The following is a 16,922-nucleotide window of genomic DNA, read 5'->3' as shown; positions in this document are numbered from 1 at the left end:
CTACCCTCTCCAGGGCAGCTGCTCCTGAACGCCAAAGCCCTGTGGCAAGTCCCAAAGAAACTCACCACCAGAGAGACAGAGCTGACTCAATTTCTCCAAGGGATCACTGCCTAATTTTGTAGAAGTCTGCTTCCTGATTTCATCAGCAGTCTCTGCTTGTATTCAAAGCATCAGTCAGTGACCTCTCCCTGAGGTCCCTGGCCTTGTTGGCTGGCTCCATCCACACTGTAAGGAGAGTAGGTGAGAAGGAGCTGGGGAAGGACGGCTAGATGCACAGGTAAAGTCCTGACTAATCAGCTCCAGTGGCCTGGAATGCACCCCCAAAGTGCCTACAGGCTGGGGGTGAAACCTTACTCTTTTCCCTTGGCGGTGTGAGATTTCGAACAAGGCACATTACTTCTCTGGGCCTTTGCCTCTCCCTTGTGAAATGGGATGTGATGGCCGCTCTGGGCCCTCCTGGTGGTCCTGGGACTGCAGTCAGGAGAGATGCAAAGGCTGTGTCATGGCACAGGGAAGCTAAGGGCGGAGGAAGCGGTTGCCAAGGAGCAGGCTCGGTGGGCAGCGGTACTGGTGGCCCTGGCTCTGCATTCTCCTCGCCTTGCACGGCCCGTTCTGGCCATGCTGTTCTCACACCCGATGGTGAGTGTTGTCTACAGCAGAAGCTGAAACCCTGAGCCCCAAAGTAGCCAGAGAAGTACCTCTCCTGACTATATAACAGCAGATAACTTCTCTTCTTTCCTTGCCTCTGGTCACCAACCGGAGGCTGCTGGTAGCCCCAAACCCTCCGAGGCTCCGGCCGTTATAGCAGACCCAGCAACCACATCCTGCTCTTCTAAGTGGCCAAGTCTGGAAAGTGCCTCGGGAATCCAACCTCCCCATCCCTGGCATGCAGTCAGATGGTCTCCTGACTAGACGAGTGGGGAATTCTGTCCTAGCCTGGAAATTATCCAGGGAGAAGCTTTTACAACATCTCTTGCATAGCAAGTGTTGAGGCGTCCTTCCTGAGGGTTGATTTTGGACCCCTGGCTGAAGCTCAGACCTCTCTAGGGGAGAGGCTGGCTGTGAGGGCTCCGTGTGGTCCAGACTCCCAGGGGCCAGTCAAGTCCCTCTCAGCCTGGAGCCATGTTCACTCATCGCTCTGTTCCAGGATAAAAACGAAGGACTGCTGGGAGAAATCCTTCCCGGAAATCCAGCTCTGGCAAGATATGGCCCGTTAGACATAAAAGAACTTCCTCAAAGTCAGAGGGATTGAATACTGGAATGGCCATCAGGGAAGTTGGAGCGGCTCCCTTCCCTGAGTTTTTAAGAATAACAGAGATGGAAAGTACTCCCCCCACCTGGGGAACCCAAGAAAGGGTCTGCTGGGGAGCAGGGGGGCAGGCAACACGATAATGATAGAAAACACTCACATGGCTCTCACCATGTGCAAGGTGCTGTTCTAAACTCTTTGCAGGAATTAATTCATTTAAATAACAATCCTCACCAAGACAAGAATTTTATACCGTCCATTCTACAGATGGCAAGATTGAGAAACAGAGTCTGATTAACCTGCCCCAAATCAGAGCGTAGCAGCAGAATGAGCAGGACCCCAGGCCATCTGGCCAGAGTCACTATTCCTCTTAGAGACAGCAGTGATGACCTGACATTTCTCCAGGGAAACCATGTTATCCATCACAGGCTTTCTGTCCCCATGAGAATCCAAGACAAATCTCAGCTTCTCTGTCCTGGCTTCTCTGACCAAGTGGAGGATAAATAATCATCTTGTTACCTGTGTAATGATTATCCACCAAGGGAATTTAGACATATGGGACCATTGGGCCGTACAAACAGTTATCATTCATCCAGTGCTTAGTACCCTGTGGGGTAAGTATGATTACCTCTATTTTACAGATGAAATTCTCTGGACCTGCTTGGATCACCCCATTATATGCTCTCCAAGCATCCTGTATGTCTGCCTAACATTTGTCACAGTTGTGATGAATTATTTAGGTGACTACCTGTTTAATTCTGTGTTATTATGAGACCGCAAATGCCATGAAGGCAGGAACCAGGTCTGTTTTGCTCCCAACTGAATCTCCACTGCCTAGCATAGCTCCTGGCACACAGTAGGCTCTCAAAAGCTAATAGTTGCACAGAGTGGCTAAGCTTGCCTAGGCTCCCTGGAATGCAAGAGCCACCAGGGTAGGGAGTTTTGTCTGTTGTGTTCACTGCTGTACCCACAGTAAGTAGAACAGTGGCTGGCACATAGTAGGTGTTCACTGACAAGTTCTTGTTGCATGAATGAGTTAAGTCATACACTTTTGTAATTAGTGTCTCTGAGATTTGAACCCAGGCCTGTGGGGCTCCCAGCCACTATGCTCTGTTGCTTCCTGTTACAACCACTACCCTGTACTGAGTAAACACCTGGTATTATTCCCTCTGGCTTGCCGTTCCAGGTCTTAAGGAGTATCTCCATCACCCTGGAACTTCCGTGTTGTCTGGCTCAAAAACAAAGGAAACCCCGCCTCAGGAAAGTCCAAATCCCAAATTCCAAATCCCAAAGCCAAGTGAAGTAGCATTTCTACTCAGCCACAGTCTTCAACAGTCCGCGAGGACACTTCTGTCCAGGGAAGCGACGACAGGCCATTCTTCCAGCCCACCAAGCCCCAACCTCCTCCTCCTCCGTCCTCACTGTCCTGGCTCCCAGCCCACCTGCTGCCCCCAGTGACTCTCCAGAGAGGACTGCACAGGCTTGGCGGGAAAGAGAGAAGACCCATCTGAGGGACAAGTCCAGGTAGGGGCAGAAAGGCCACACGAGGTCAGGCTTGCCGGGGGCTGGGGGATATTGCCCTGGGGAGGGCAGGAAGTGCTTTCTCCAGCCACCTCCAAAACCCACCCACCCCAGGCCTCTGCAGGGCCAGAGGCAGCCCTGGTGCACCTGCCTGGCACTGTGGGAGGGTGGAAGGACGCTGTGGCCACAGTGTGAGGTCAGGAGGCCCAGGCCCGGAACCAGGCAAGTCTTCCTGCCCCACTGGGTCCTCAGCCAGGGAGGGGCATGCTTCGCCCAGGGATAAAACCAATACCATCATGAGATGAAGCCAGGTGTAAGCTTTTCTGTACGGAAAGGGTGATGTTTATAAACACCAGCACCTTTCTTTTCCCTTGGTCCTGTTTTGTGGGGATCAGGCCCCAAAGCTGAAAAAGTGAGAATTGGTTTTGCATGATCTACTCCCCTCGAAAAAAATATAAAGTTTGCCTGGAAAAAACTGGACTGCTGAACACAGCTGACTGGTCTGATCTTCCTCCTGGGGATGGAGGGCCTGGTCTACATGGGGCTAAAAGCAGAAACACTTATCTCTGCCTCCTCTGCCACAGCTTTCCAAAAGCTCCCAGCTCCTCCTTGGGCAAGACAGGGAGGAAGGGGCCAGGATCAAGCCCAAGAGGTGCCCAGAAAAAGCCAGGGCCCCCATGGGCATCCTAGAGAATGAGGCCAGGGATCTGTTTGAGAGCCAGGCAGGGCAGAGGCAGGCTGCATGGAGGAGGGCAGCCCAAGAATGAGGTTCTGGGGCACTGGCCATTCCCCAGGGGCCTGGGGAGGCAGAGGCTGGGCTGGACTCCCTGGGTCAGGCTGCAGCGTGCCTGGTGTGGACCCCTGACACTGACTCACCTTTGGCTGGGCCTCAGGGGCATGGGCTGTGGCTCTCCTTTTGGCCCCCCTGATGGTCACAGAGATGTTTCTAGCAGCCCAACGGCTGGACTTGGACCTAAGCACGGCAAGGTGACTTGGAGGAATTAAGGGCTGCCCTGCTTCTTATGTTTGCATCTCCGATGAAGTGCCCAGGTTACCAAGAGCTGCATGAGGACAGCCCACCTACTACACGGGGGAGATGCCCGGCAGGGAGAGCGGGAGGACAGGGGAGGGGCGCCTTCCCGCTCTCCAGGTCAGACCCCGCCCACTTTCCTGCCTCTCTGGGCACCCACAGATCCTGAGGATGTCCTCGTCCCCACGCCCGGCCTGCCCTGCCCGCCTCCCTCCCAGGGCAGTGGCCTCCTGGACCCCGGCCTCCTGTCCCTGCACTCCCCTGCTCTGCTGCCAGGGGGGACGCGGCGGAGAGCAGACTTCTTTCTCTACCTTAACAGCCTAGCGGCGAGGATGCCGCACTTGCAGAGATGGGGCTTCAGGCCCCCCCCACACCAGGGGCTGGGGGTGTCCTGGAGGCACCTGTGGAATGCGGGAGTGAAAAGGGGGAAAAGAGAGGGAGCTGGGTTTATGGGATGGAAGAAGCATCACGCATCTATCTTTTTAGTTAGAAAACAAAAAGCTGGTGCCCTGAGAGGCGGGGAAGGGAGGAGAGGCAGGGGAGGGGACCCCAGATGGGAAAGGTAAAGGAAGGGGTCCAGAGAGTCGGGTGGGGCTGCCTGCACTTCTGGGTCTGGGGGCCCGGCCCTGGGGAGCAGGGCTGAGGCGGGGGCGGCGGCCTAGGTCGTGCTGAGTCACGAGATTTGGAGAGAGCGGGGGTGGGGGGCGCCTCCACCCCTCTCGCGTCCCTGTCCCAGTTCCTCTCGGCCCCCCTTCCAGGCGGCCCCTGCAGCCTGTCTCCCACCTCTCCCGCACCCACGGTTTCCGCCACCGGGAATGGGCAGGCTCTCCCCTCCCCTCCCGAGACGGCGGGGTTCGGGTCCCCGAAGCTGGAGGCGGGGGTACAAGAACCTCCGTTGGGGTCCGCTAAGGGGGGCAGCGGGGGGGGCGAGACGCGCGCCTGGGGGCGTCGGACACCGCAGGACTGGGGGGCGTCGGCCGCGCTCCGCTCCGCGGCTCATCCCTGGGCAGAAAAGCCGCCCCCTCCTCGCGCCCCAAGCCCGCAGAGCAGCCGGCTGCTCGGTCCGCGGTCCGGTTCCGCACAACGAGCCCTGCACCTCGACGCGTCCAAACTCCCCCGAAGGACGGTGCGGGCGCCCGGCGCCGGCGGCCCGTAACTTCCCCGACCCGGCCCCTCGGCTCAGCGGCAGAAGGGCCGCCCCGGGCGGAGAAACTTTGGAGGGGGCGCCGGTGCTCGCCGCGCGCGGGGTACGGACTTACCCGGGAGCGACCAGGCGGCAGACCCCGGGTCCCCGAGCGGGGGCGGCAGGCGCAGGGACGCGACGCCGGCGACGGTTTCTCGGGGCGGCCGTCCCCCGGGGCCCGAGCGCCCGCGCTGGCCCGGCCCCAACTCCGCCCCGAGGTGCCTCTGCCGCAGGACTTGCGGAGCCGAGCGGTCTGCGCCGAGGCGGCGGGCGGGGCGCTGCAGTGCGGGGAGGAGACCGCGCGGCCGGGGGCGGGCCCCGGACCAGGAGGCCCCGGGCGGCGGGGCGGGGCGGGCCCACCGCGGGCGCCCCTCTGCGCGGCCCCTCGGGGCTCTCCGCGCCCCGCCCCCGGCGCAAGGTCACGGCTGCCGCCCCGCCCCGCGCCCGCCGCAGCTCCGGCGGCGTTACCGGCCTCGGGGCCCCCACAGCCACTTGGGGCCTCCGTGCACCTCTCCTTCCCCGCCGAGTGAGGCCACCTCTGCCTGTAATTGTCACCTGGAGCGCTTCTGAGCCTAACCAAGGGTCGGTGAGGAAGAGGAGGCGGCTTGGGAGAAGCCAGGGGCGCCTGGGGCCGAGGAGGACAGGGTGCGTGACGGGCGAGCCAGGACGGGGAGGCGGAGGAGGATCTGCGAGGAGGTGGAGAAGAGAAGGGGGATCCGCCATTTGTTAAATGACAGGATGTCTCCCACAGGCTAGTTTCTTAATGCTTAAGGCATCCCTATAATGGGTATTACAGGCAGTTGGCAACGAGCGAACTTCGGCCAAGGAGCGATGGACAGTAAGTGGTGGCATTGAAGAAGGGCCTGGGGAGGAAAGGAGGGTTTCGACAGCCCCTCCTCATCTGGGAGCTGCAGGGGACGTAGGGGGAAGGGACCGGGATCAGGAATTCCTTACACACAACTTGAGTATCTACTTCGATTCTTTTGGAGTCAACTTTTATAACAGGATTGCAGCACCCCGCCTCTCCCCCATGGATGCTGGGAGAGGATCCCATCAGGAGCCAGCCTGACATCTGTCAATTCATATTTACAGAGAGAAAGAGCGAGATACGGAATGAATGAAAAATGAGGAAATCCAAAGAGAAAGTGGGATTTCAGAGAGGAGGCAGTGAAGGTCACTTTACAAATAACACCAGGAAGAACACGGGGATCATCCCCAGGCAGCTGGCCTCAAAGCAACTGGGCAGAGGTGATGGGACCTCCGAGGAGCCCTACAAGGAGGTGGAAGTTGTGCCTGAGGCGTGGAGATCACTCCCACCCACCTGCACAGCAGCCACAGCAGGGCGCAGAGGGAGAGGCGGGGAGTCCAGTCTGAGTCTGAGGGATGAGACTAGAGTGAGGGTCATCGTGCTGCCTGCGCAGAGAGGACACTCAGCCCGACGTGTGGTCGGGTGGGCTCGGTTGGCTCCTTGCTGCTGCCCATGCTGACAGCGAATCTGCAGGAAGCACGGAACCCAGGAGAGCTAACCAGCCCTACCCTCTGCCCACCACGCCAGTCAAAGCCGTGTCCATCTGCTGCCCCAACTTCTCCCAAGCCTTCCTGGGAACCTGGTGGCAGAGGAAGCCAGCCTGCTTTCCCAGACTATTTAGAGAGTCAGTGCTGCAAGCAATTTGGTTAAATGAAAAATGTGGTGTCCCTGGCTACAGCCTTAATGTTCTTTTAATTCATCAGGACCAGTAGTGTCTGGGTTATAAACCTAATCAGGAGCTCAGCATCCCTCGTGCTTATTCCCCGCCAGACCTTTGGCGAGGGAAGAGGGAAAAGGGAAGGATGGAAAAGGCACCCACGCCCCCTCCATACCCAGCCGATTATTAGACACTTTGCTTTTCCACTGTTTGTCTTTCTCAAAGGATGAGCCCTCCGTAGTTAGACCATCCCTGCACTGCCTGCTTATCTAGAGGCAATTGTGCCTCCACACAATGTCATTTTGAACTCATGAAGGTGGGGGAGGGTGCCTACCTGATTCTCAGAGTTTTCAGGGGGAAGGCGTCTATAACCCCCGATTACACAGCTTCACCTACTTCTACTGAACAGTGCTCTCTGGTGGTTTCACTCTCCGGGGTTTCCTCAGTGGAACAGAGGACAGAGCTGGGAACTGCAGCATCTCACTCCTCAGCTCTCCCAGGGGGGGCCAACGTCCCTGAATCCTCCCCCACCAGCCCCCAATTTTCTGCTTAAATAACCCCATTTTTGGCCATCTTGTCTCATAGGTCTACTAGCACTTGCACTAACAGCTGGATTGTTCTCCCAGCCGCTTCTGTTTTGGTGAGGTCTTTGTCCTCAAAAAGCTTTTTCAAAGCTCTGCTGTTGTCAGTAGAGCAAATAAAAAAGGAGCCAGACAGGAGAGCCCGTCTCAGCACCACAGGCCCTGGACAGCTCCCGTTTCCTGCCTTCTCTCCACACACCCCCTCCCTCCCCTACACACGTCCATATAACTCTTCTGGAGCATTTTGTGTTTTTCCTGATAATTAAGCAAACAATGATTAAACTCTCCTCTGAAGCACACCTGCTTTACTGAATGTAACTGAGCAAACGGTTTTAAAACTTACATGTAATTCCTGTTTCCTTCTAATCTGACTTTGTAGACATACCAAGTTTAATTTAAATGTACTTTTAAATTTTACTTAAATTATTATAGTTCATGATAAAGTCCACTTAACTTTTAGATATCACATAAGATGCTTTTAAATACAGAAAACATAAATCATTAGATGGGGCAAAAGATGAAACATGGATAAAGTTAAATACCATGTAATTTACATAACAGGTTTTATAAAAATAAAAAACCATGGTCTCCAAACAGCCAATGAAGGCCAACTCGTCCAGGACGTTGATAAAGTGGGTCATAATTATTTATTTACCATGCAATGAGCAAAACAGTGAAAACAGTAAATAAAACTGAGATAAATAAAACTCTTAAATACAACAGAATGGGGAGGGTGGAGGAGGATTGGTCTATAATTTTACACTGTTAAAGGGAAGGCATTTTAAAGTTTTGAGGACCACATCTGGAGTACAGAAGAAATTCACTAAGTTGCAAATAACAATCTTAGAATTTTATCAGATCCCAGGAACTTGTGAATATCATGGGAACTTCATGTTTTTGCCTTCTTCTATCCTCTGATTTGTCTGAAAGTGAAAAGGATATTTTTTCCTTCTCTGATTCAAAGGGAATAATAATTTTAACCACCAAACACACTACTCCTCCTTCCTCAACAAAGCACCAGTCACACACAGTTTTATGTCCCAGGTAAGTTATTCTGAGCTAGTTTCACTCCTCTAATAGAAGAGAGGGCTCTTCTGAACTATTCTGTCCAATGTCAAAACTGACCCCTTCCCCAGCCCCTTCCCTTTACTCTCTTTCAGTGAATCCCCAAATCAGCAGATGCTCTATGTAGGAAGATGTTTGCTTTCTGGTATGTGAAGGACAAGTGGCTCAGGACTAGTAATCATACAAGGATGGGATGTCTTTTCTTTCCAGAGGGCGACTATGGGTTTTTAAGTTACCCCTCACTGAGGGGATGAAAAGCAAATCAGTTGAAACACTTTCTGAATACGTATCCCTGGCCCTTTAGTATCCCTGTGTCCATCAAAGTTTCCCATGAATTGAGGTCCTATCACTGAACTGCCCTTGGGATGTGCCCTAGCTGTTGGGGGTGAGCACCAGAGGCCAGAACAGAGAACGTCCAGGGAAGAATCTTTAGGGCTGATACTCCTCATTTGGGTGTTCCAGGACCATTGGCTACCCTTCTCTGGGCCTTAGTGCAAATCTGGAGCAAAATATCTTAAACTTCAGACTCATTCAAGTACCTGTCACCTATCCAGTCAACAAAATCTATCACCACCAAGGATACTGTCTGCCAGGCACCCTGCCAGGGGCTGGCGACATGGATAAACACTTACCTCAAGTTCACAGCCTAGTTAGGGACAACAGATCTGGCAACAAGCAGTCACAATACAGGGAGTGGGACACATGCACAAGAGAAGAGTGTAAGGTGCTATAGGGACCTGAGAGCCAGTAATTCAACCTAGTAGGAGGGCAGGAAATAATGGCAGGCTTCCCTGATGAAGCCTCCAGAGGAAGGACTAGCTCTCCAGGTGGCCAATGAAGAGAAAGGCACCCCAGGCTGGCAACAGTAGCAGGTTAAAGCGGACAGTGCCCTCGCCAAAGGTCTTCAGGGCTTGAGTCAGAAAGCTGGATGACCTCGGGTGTTTCTTAACCCCTCTAAAGCCTCAATTCCTTATCTGCTGAATGGAGACTTCACCACCTACCCTGAAGGGTTGTGTGATTAATAATGTAATGTCTGTAAACACTGAGCAGGGCCTTAGCAAGAGGTAGCTACTATTATTATGCTTAGGAAAATGAGAACAGCTCAACAGGAACTCCAGGTAGGTGGGTCTGGGGAGTAATGAAGAGTCAAAGAGGCAAGCACAAAATCCTGATGTGTTCTGCAGACCAGACTCAGACTGTGTGGACCATCTTCAGAAGGCAATGGAAACCACTGATAAAGTCTAAGCACAAGAGGAATTTGATCAATTTTTGTTTTCGAAAAACCATTCACATTGGGACTTGGTTAGAGGTCCTGTAAGGCCTCTCCCCTGCTGCTTCTCCAAGGAGGCCAAATCATAGTGTTTGTGACCAATTCAGTTCTGGAGCCTAATGCCTGGGCTCAAATCTCAGCTCATCTCTCATAAGCCCTGGGTATTCAGGCAACTTAGTTCACTTCATGGGGACGTGGTAAAAATCATCTCAGGTAACTCAGCACCCAGCACATGCCTGACTATGAAGTTCTCTGAGAGCTGGGGATTACAGTAAGCATTGTTTCTGGCTCTGGGAGGCCCACAAGTTTAACAGTGATTCTCATGACCCAGAGAGGTTGAGTGACCTTCCCAAGGAAACCCAGTGGGTCTAGAAGCCTGAGATAGCTGCCAGCCTCCTCCTGCTCAGCCTATTGCCTTGCCAGGGAGAGGCGCAAAAAGGACTGAATACCCTGAGCCAGATCCTGCTCTCACCCCTACCCTGTGGGGAATGGCATCATGTATGGCCTCCTGCATGGACAGAAGCTTGCTGTGTGCAGCAAAGCCCTGCACACGATGCAGGCTTGCTGGGTCTCCTATCTGGGTCATGGAGCATTTGACTGGGAGCTTCTGCCCAGGATTCTGCTCCCACAAGAGCAGCTCACCTTGGGCCAGGCTGCCTGAAGCTGTGGTTTCCCTTTTCCCTATGGGTCCAGTCACCTTGAGATTTTCCACACCTATGCTTATGCAATTTCCATCACTAAAAGGTCTTGGTTTTCTTGGCCTGACTTGCCCTTGTTGCAGGAACAGTGAATGTGCCTGGCCCCAGTCCCAGCAGAGTGACTTTGCTAATGGGAGGTATGGCATTTGCAGGGGTGTGGGTGAGAGCTGAGCACCAAGGGTGAACTGCTGCCCACCCCGAGGAAGTCCCTGAGGGCAGGTCCTAGCACACAGGACTGTGTGCCCATGCCCTGAGGAAGCAATACTGGGACCTTAATGAGACAGATGAAATGAATTTTCAACTAGAATTACCCAAACCAGTTTAAGACAAAAAGAATGTTCACTCAGTTCTCTAAAAATAAGACTTCTATAAGCTTCGCCCTACTGGTGAGGGGAAGGAGAAAATCTATAGCCTTTAAGGGCATCATAAGCTTTGTTAGGGCATTTTTAGGAGTGGCTTATTGCTTTGGGGAGCCCCATTTCCTAAAGGTTAGGCTCAAGGGTACTCAGATGCCTTGCATCTTTGTTTCTATGGGTCCAGACTTTGGAAGCAGACTGTCAAGGTTTGAATCCTGGCTCCTCGATGTACCAGTAGGATAGCTTTCACTCTTAACCTCTCTGAATTCCAGTTTCTCATCTGTAAAATGAGTGCGATCGTGCCAACCTCAGTGGGATGTTGTGAAGACGAAATGAGTTAATATATGCAAAGCATTCAGAAGAGTGCCTGGCACATACTTTTCTCATACATGCCAGTTCCTGACTGAAATACCATCTTGCTCAGCTTGCCCTAGACAAAAATCTTGCTGTGGCCAGAGAGGGTCCTTGAAGGTGCTGGGCACAGACAACCAGCACCATCTCTCTGGTTCTTCTCCACTGACACGAGCAGAGTTTGATTCCAGGGGGCCCACTCTGAGATACGCCCTGCCCCTACCCAAAGGACACCTTCACTGCAACACTTCGCAGTCACCGTCTGAGCCACCCCAGTGGTGCTTTAAGGAGCTGCCATCAAACAAAACTTTCAGGAAGGGGGGAAGGGAGATGAGTGACCCTGGGCATCTTAAAAACCAGTTTTGTGTTAAACATGTCAGGCCTTCATCCTCAACATGGCCATATGGCCAGTTTGGCAGTGACATAGGTCAAGTGTCAACTCAGATTATCACCTTTCTGAAGCTTTGTTCCTTTCTGCCTCCATCACAGTTGTGCACATCCCCTGGAGCAACAAACTTTGCTTATACAGATCCCTTCTCAACTTCAAGCTCCTTGGGTACAATGTCCATGCTCAGTACATCCCTGCATCTGTAAAACCGAGTGTGGGCTGAGAATACTGGGGCACTCAATATGCCAAGCACGCAGTTGGGGTTGCTAGCAGCTTAGGAATCTGCTCTGCCTCAGGCAGAATGGCCTATATAAAGCCTGGTCCTCAATCTTCAGTCTACAACTCAATCTCCTCCTAAGCAGCAAGTTAAACTAAAATCTGTAGAGTGTTTCCCACTGCAGATGTCTGGCGCCAGCGGACTGGCTATAGAGAGGCAAAGGAATGGTGATGCTGGATGTCTAAGACCACCACTGCTTCCCCTCCAGGCCCCCCAGTCCCTGCTCGGGGAGCCCGGGAGAGCAGCCCAGGTCAGGTCCTCTGCTGCCCTCTTGAGTTGCTTATTAGAAGTTCCTGCTGGCTTGTTCTGAGACCTGAAAAACATCCACTCCTTCCTCCAACATCCCATCCCACCCACCCCATGGCCTCAACATATTAGGGGATGAATAGTAGAAGCAATAAAGTCAACTATGATTCCGTTCGTTCAGGCTTGGAAGAGACCACTATTTTCCTGGGCAGAAAAGCCATAGCCTTCCCTTTAGGAGCACTGATGTCCCTCCCTCAAAGGATCTGTCAAGATGTAATTCAAGAGAAACACTGACATGCTCACTTTAAATCCTAAAATTATGAAGGGCACAATTTTGCATCAAAATTCCAGCCACACACGCACAAACCTCATAAATGTTAGGAGAATTAAGGAATACATGTAAAGCCCTAAGAATAACATCTGAGGTAGTGCTACAAATGCATTTTTAAAAAAAGACCTCAATGATATGGCAGATGTCATGATACAGTGGAAAAAGCATGCCTTAACAGGACATGGGATTGAGGTATGGGTAAGCAACTGGCTTCAAGCGTTATACAACTTCTATTCATATTCCAGGCCCACATGCCCTTTGACTGCTTCCTGTGTTGAGTCTAGAACTATCTAGCAAAGATAATGATCAGTTCCTGTGGCTGCTGCCCTGAGGGCCCTGCCATTACAGACTGTTAGAAAGCCCTGGGTATGTGCTGGTTCCTTCTCTGATGGTGGTGGCTCTGGGGACAGTGAGGTTTCCAGTCAGCACACCTGTCCTGACCAGCCTTTCTGTGATGGTCCCCTAAACTTTAACCCCTGCCTTCACCCCTAATCTCTACCCTTCCCATTTGTCCTTGGGTTTATTAATAAATCTATACAAAGGCCAGAGTTGGGAAAGTTGGTATGCAAGAAAGGGCTGCAGCCTTTAACTCCCAATAGTATCCAAGACTGCCTGAACTTACTCATTTCCCTTCTGGCCAATCTAAGCAGGACAAACCTACATCAACGTGGCAGCAAGACCCATGGCTCTTACAGAAAGCAGATGGTGCCCTCTGGTGGCCAAGTCTGGCGTGCCTGCAAGTTTCCTTTAGCACTGGGCTCAGGGGACATGGACCAGTGAGAAGGGAGACCAACCAATTGCTTGTTTCCAGGCGCCACTGCCTTAACTACTTCAACTCTGCTTTGCTTTCTGGACCCCCCTTCCCCTGGGTCAGTAAGCAGCCCCACTCCAAGCTGTTCGCTCTTGCTCCCTGGAGAATGTTTCTGCTTGGGGGAATGCAGTGGGGTAGAACTCAAGAGCATAAAACAAGCTGGGCACGCACACCCACCATGACCTCCACTAGGTAATCTTCCAAAGCTTAACGAGATTGAGGCCTGGGCCCACCATAGTTTGCCTCCTCTTGTAAAACTGCCTGAGGACACAGAGTTATCTGGCAAGGCCAGCCCTGCCATGAAATACACTAACCATGCGTTCTCGGTGCCCAAAGGGAAAACTCACTGAGGCATTTGCCCACATGGGGGTGGCCGTTTCAAAGCAACTCCAGAAAATAAAAGCCCCTCAGTCAGGGCTACAGAAGCACTGATGACCTGCTGGTGATTGTGACCCTAGGTCACACTTGCCCAGTCTATTCCTCTGCTGTCTGGGAACAAGAGGATGGTGGAAACAGAGACAGAGGAATGAAGCAGGCTCCCCAGCCCCAGGGCCAATCTGCTCAGTTCTTCGAGACCCGTGGAGCTCTAATAAGGAACCAGCAAAGCAAACCAATTGGCTCTTCCTCAGAACAAGGGTAAGCCTAGATCAGTCTCATCTGATTCCCAAGTCCACATCCTTCTAGGACCAGCCATCTCTTCAGTTTTCACACCTTGAAATAGGTACACTTGCTACCTACACCTTGAAGGGTCATCTTAAGAACAATGACAGGGAGTCCCTGAGCACTGTTAGAACAGAGTTCCTAGTGTGCTATCACACTGCGCAGCTCCAGAGGTTACAGAGCTTAGAGTCTTAAAGAGACTTCAAACACAGCAGGCACTTAACTGACTTAAATAACAAAGTCTACACCCGTTCTGTAACACGTACTGGTCTCAGACTGCAGCACACTTGTGGTCTGACCTCTTCTGCTCTCACCTGTTGAGTCGTACTTGCTGCCAACTGTATACTGAACTGTTACAATTATTACATGAACCAACGAAGCATGCATGAAGAATATTTTTAAAAACCACTAAGTTGCTTATATTTGCTATGAAGTTAGGTATGCATGACACAAGAGCAAATGAATAAAATCTAATTTTAAAGTCAAATTCTTTCACAATGTCTCTCTTTATCTATTTTAAAGCAAGCCCAAGCTGAAAATCTTAGATAATGCACTATGAATATTCTGGATGAAGGTCCTTGACTCCAAGTTATAATTTTCATCCATTTAATATATGTATGATTTGGGTTAAATACATCCTCTTTGCCCCTTGACTTTTTGACTAATGGTTAAATTATCTGTCCCAATCAGATGTAAAAGGGGCTTTCTTTGTATATGTTCTTACTAGAACCACGGTCAGCAAAGAGCAGGCATGGGAGTCAGTGCCCGAACAGCAGTCCTCTCCAGGGTCTCACTGGGTTAGCTTGCCAGTAACTAGACTTTCTTGTAGGGAAAGGGTGTCTTTCGGCATTTATTTTAATAAAGCACATAATTTTTGTTTTCTCAGTAAGGTAACTTTGATTTTCCCATCCACAGGGGAAACTAAGAATAGTCCCGTGGCCTTCACTCACCTGGAACAGATCAATGACCTCGTAATTCCATTCCTCTATGGCCACACAGCAGGTTATCCTGCAAATGAAAGATACACCCAAACTCACAATAGCCTCCCCTTCAACCAAAACCAGATTAAGGAGCTGGATGACCTGTTCTGTGACTGGCTGGCTTTAAATGTTCCATTTATACTGATAAAAATGTAAAGATGTAGTCCCATGTAAGGTTTCTTGGAACATAAAAATCTGTTTACATAGATTTGGAAAGAGTGAAATATACACTTTATAATAGATTCTTCTCCAAAGGTGGATTTACAACAGTATTACTTCATACAAGTTCCTACTTTACACAATGTTTTGTTTAGGCAGGTTTCCAATGACATTTCTATTACCAACTGCACATGCAACCTCTCAGAGAAAGTTGAGGCCAAAAGGAGCCCATTTAAGGGACCAAGGGGGCAAAAGGTGTGAGGCCACCACTCGGGGGCTCAGCTGGAGGTTCAGGAAGGCACTGCACCGTCACTGTTTTCCCTGGTTCTTCCTCCCAACAGGTTAAGTTTCATCTGAAGGGGATTGTGTTTTCTGCATGGAAAGGCAATTTTACTAATTTTACTACAGGCTGATGGCTAGCAGAGAATAGCAGTCTCTTACTGAATGGCAGTGGACAATGCTTGATCCAATTCTGTATGTCCTGTTTATAGGTACATAACATCTAAAATCCATTCCAGTCCATGTTATATGGCAGGAAACCTGGGCAGGACTGAGCCCAGAAAAACAGCCCTGGGCTCTAATACCAATCACTGCCTGACCAAAGCCAGAAGCAGGTCCTAATGGAAGGTCAAAGACCCACACAACTGTTAAGTGGGGGGGGGGGGGGGGGAGGCAGAAACCCATTACAAAAGGGCCTTCAGAGAGCAACAAAAAGTAGAGAGAGAACCCAAGTTCCCCCTTCCAGTAGGCACCTTGTCCTGCTCAAATGCCCAAGGGGTCTTATTGCTTTTTATGGGGAATAGCAAATTAAATGCATCTCAGACTCTTCTGCCAAAATATAAGATGGGAAATCTCGAGATCTTTACATCTCACTTCTTAAAGCTCCTCATGGTAGAATGAAGCATAGAAACTTTTTTTTTTAACCAACCTCCACTACCAGAGATGGCTTCAGGATTAATCTTGAGATATGAACATGAGTCCCATCTCCCAGGATGTTGACATGAAGTTGTGAAGAAGTCAACCTCCTTTACAACTAGTTCAATTATACGGTCTTGCTCCAGGCTCCATACAATCCAGCCTTTTAATATAAATCAGAAATCCTTAATTTGGCAGGAAAAACAAAGACCCACCACCATCATCACTGAGGTGAGGTGGGACCTGCATCTGCCCTCTGGGCTGGCGTCACTGGATCTGCTCTGTAGCCACCGGCCCCCCTGGCTCAGACTCCAGTCCAACCCGGCCTTTTCCTTCTCACTCTCTGTAGCTGCAGGACTACTGAGGTGGGAAAGTGTCGGCTTCTATTATGTATGTTATCTTCTTTCCCCAAGTTCAAAAGTTTCTCCAGGATGCAGGACACACAGTGAACGTGCTTCTCAGGTAACAGCGGTGCCCCGTAGTCAGAAAGCATCAGCAGGAGGGTAAGGGCACCTCTGCTCACCGGTAGCATCGGAGTACCAGGCAGGAGAAACACAATAGGACAACTGGCATTTACCAGCAGGGTAATTTGGGCAACTGACCCTCTTAAACCTCAGTATCATCATATTGTAAAAACTGGTGGGTCTCACCTAGAGAGAGTGGGGTTTAAACACACACACACCTGCCTTTCCCCTATTCAGAGAGGCAGAGGATCTACCTCATCGAAGATGCTGGTGTCAGAGATTATTAGGTACCATCTACAGGTGAAGGAACGCTAGTGGCAGCAGTGAAAGGGCACAACACATGGGTGAATGCTCTGCAAAGGCCAAGGCCAAGGCTACACTCCAGCAGCAGTGCCCCCTTTTAGGCTGTCTCCTCCATGAAACTGGGGCAGCTGGTATACTGTCCCAAATGTTGGGGGGTTCTATGAATTTAGATACTTAAAAAGGCCAAAGCACTTTTATATATTCTGGAGATTCTTCTTCTCTGTTGGCCCCAAAACCCCCATAGGGCAAGGAGAAACATCACAATGAACTGTGGGAGAACTGCAGACAAGTAGGAGTCATTCTTAAAGAGATTTAATTATTTGAATTGCATAAGGGGGGACAGTACATTTAAATCTCTGCTACATCACAAACTGACGTTGCTGCTGTTGTTTTATTTTA

General features: G+C 51.1%; 1 protein-coding gene across 1 annotated transcript in view; it reads right to left on the bottom strand.

Moving 5' to 3' along the window:
- The window catches only part of SYT2 (synaptotagmin 2), a 99,437-nt gene extending 94,197 nt beyond the window's left edge, over nt 1-5,240 (bottom strand). Inside the window, exon 1 of the mRNA XM_057508122.1 lies at nt 5,060-5,240. The gene's annotated coding sequence lies outside the window, so the exon portion shown is untranslated. The remainder of the gene's footprint in view (nt 1-5,059) is intronic.
- Between the last annotated feature and the right edge of the window lie 11,682 nt (nt 5,241-16,922).

The sequence above is a fragment of the Manis pentadactyla genome, chromosome 9 (assembly GCF_030020395.1).
Source record: "Manis pentadactyla isolate mManPen7 chromosome 9, mManPen7.hap1, whole genome shotgun sequence".
NCBI lineage: Eukaryota > Metazoa > Chordata > Mammalia > Pholidota > Manidae > Manis > Manis pentadactyla.
The sequence above is the reverse complement of the archived record's forward strand: the minus strand, read 5'-3'. Positions and strand labels throughout refer to the sequence as shown.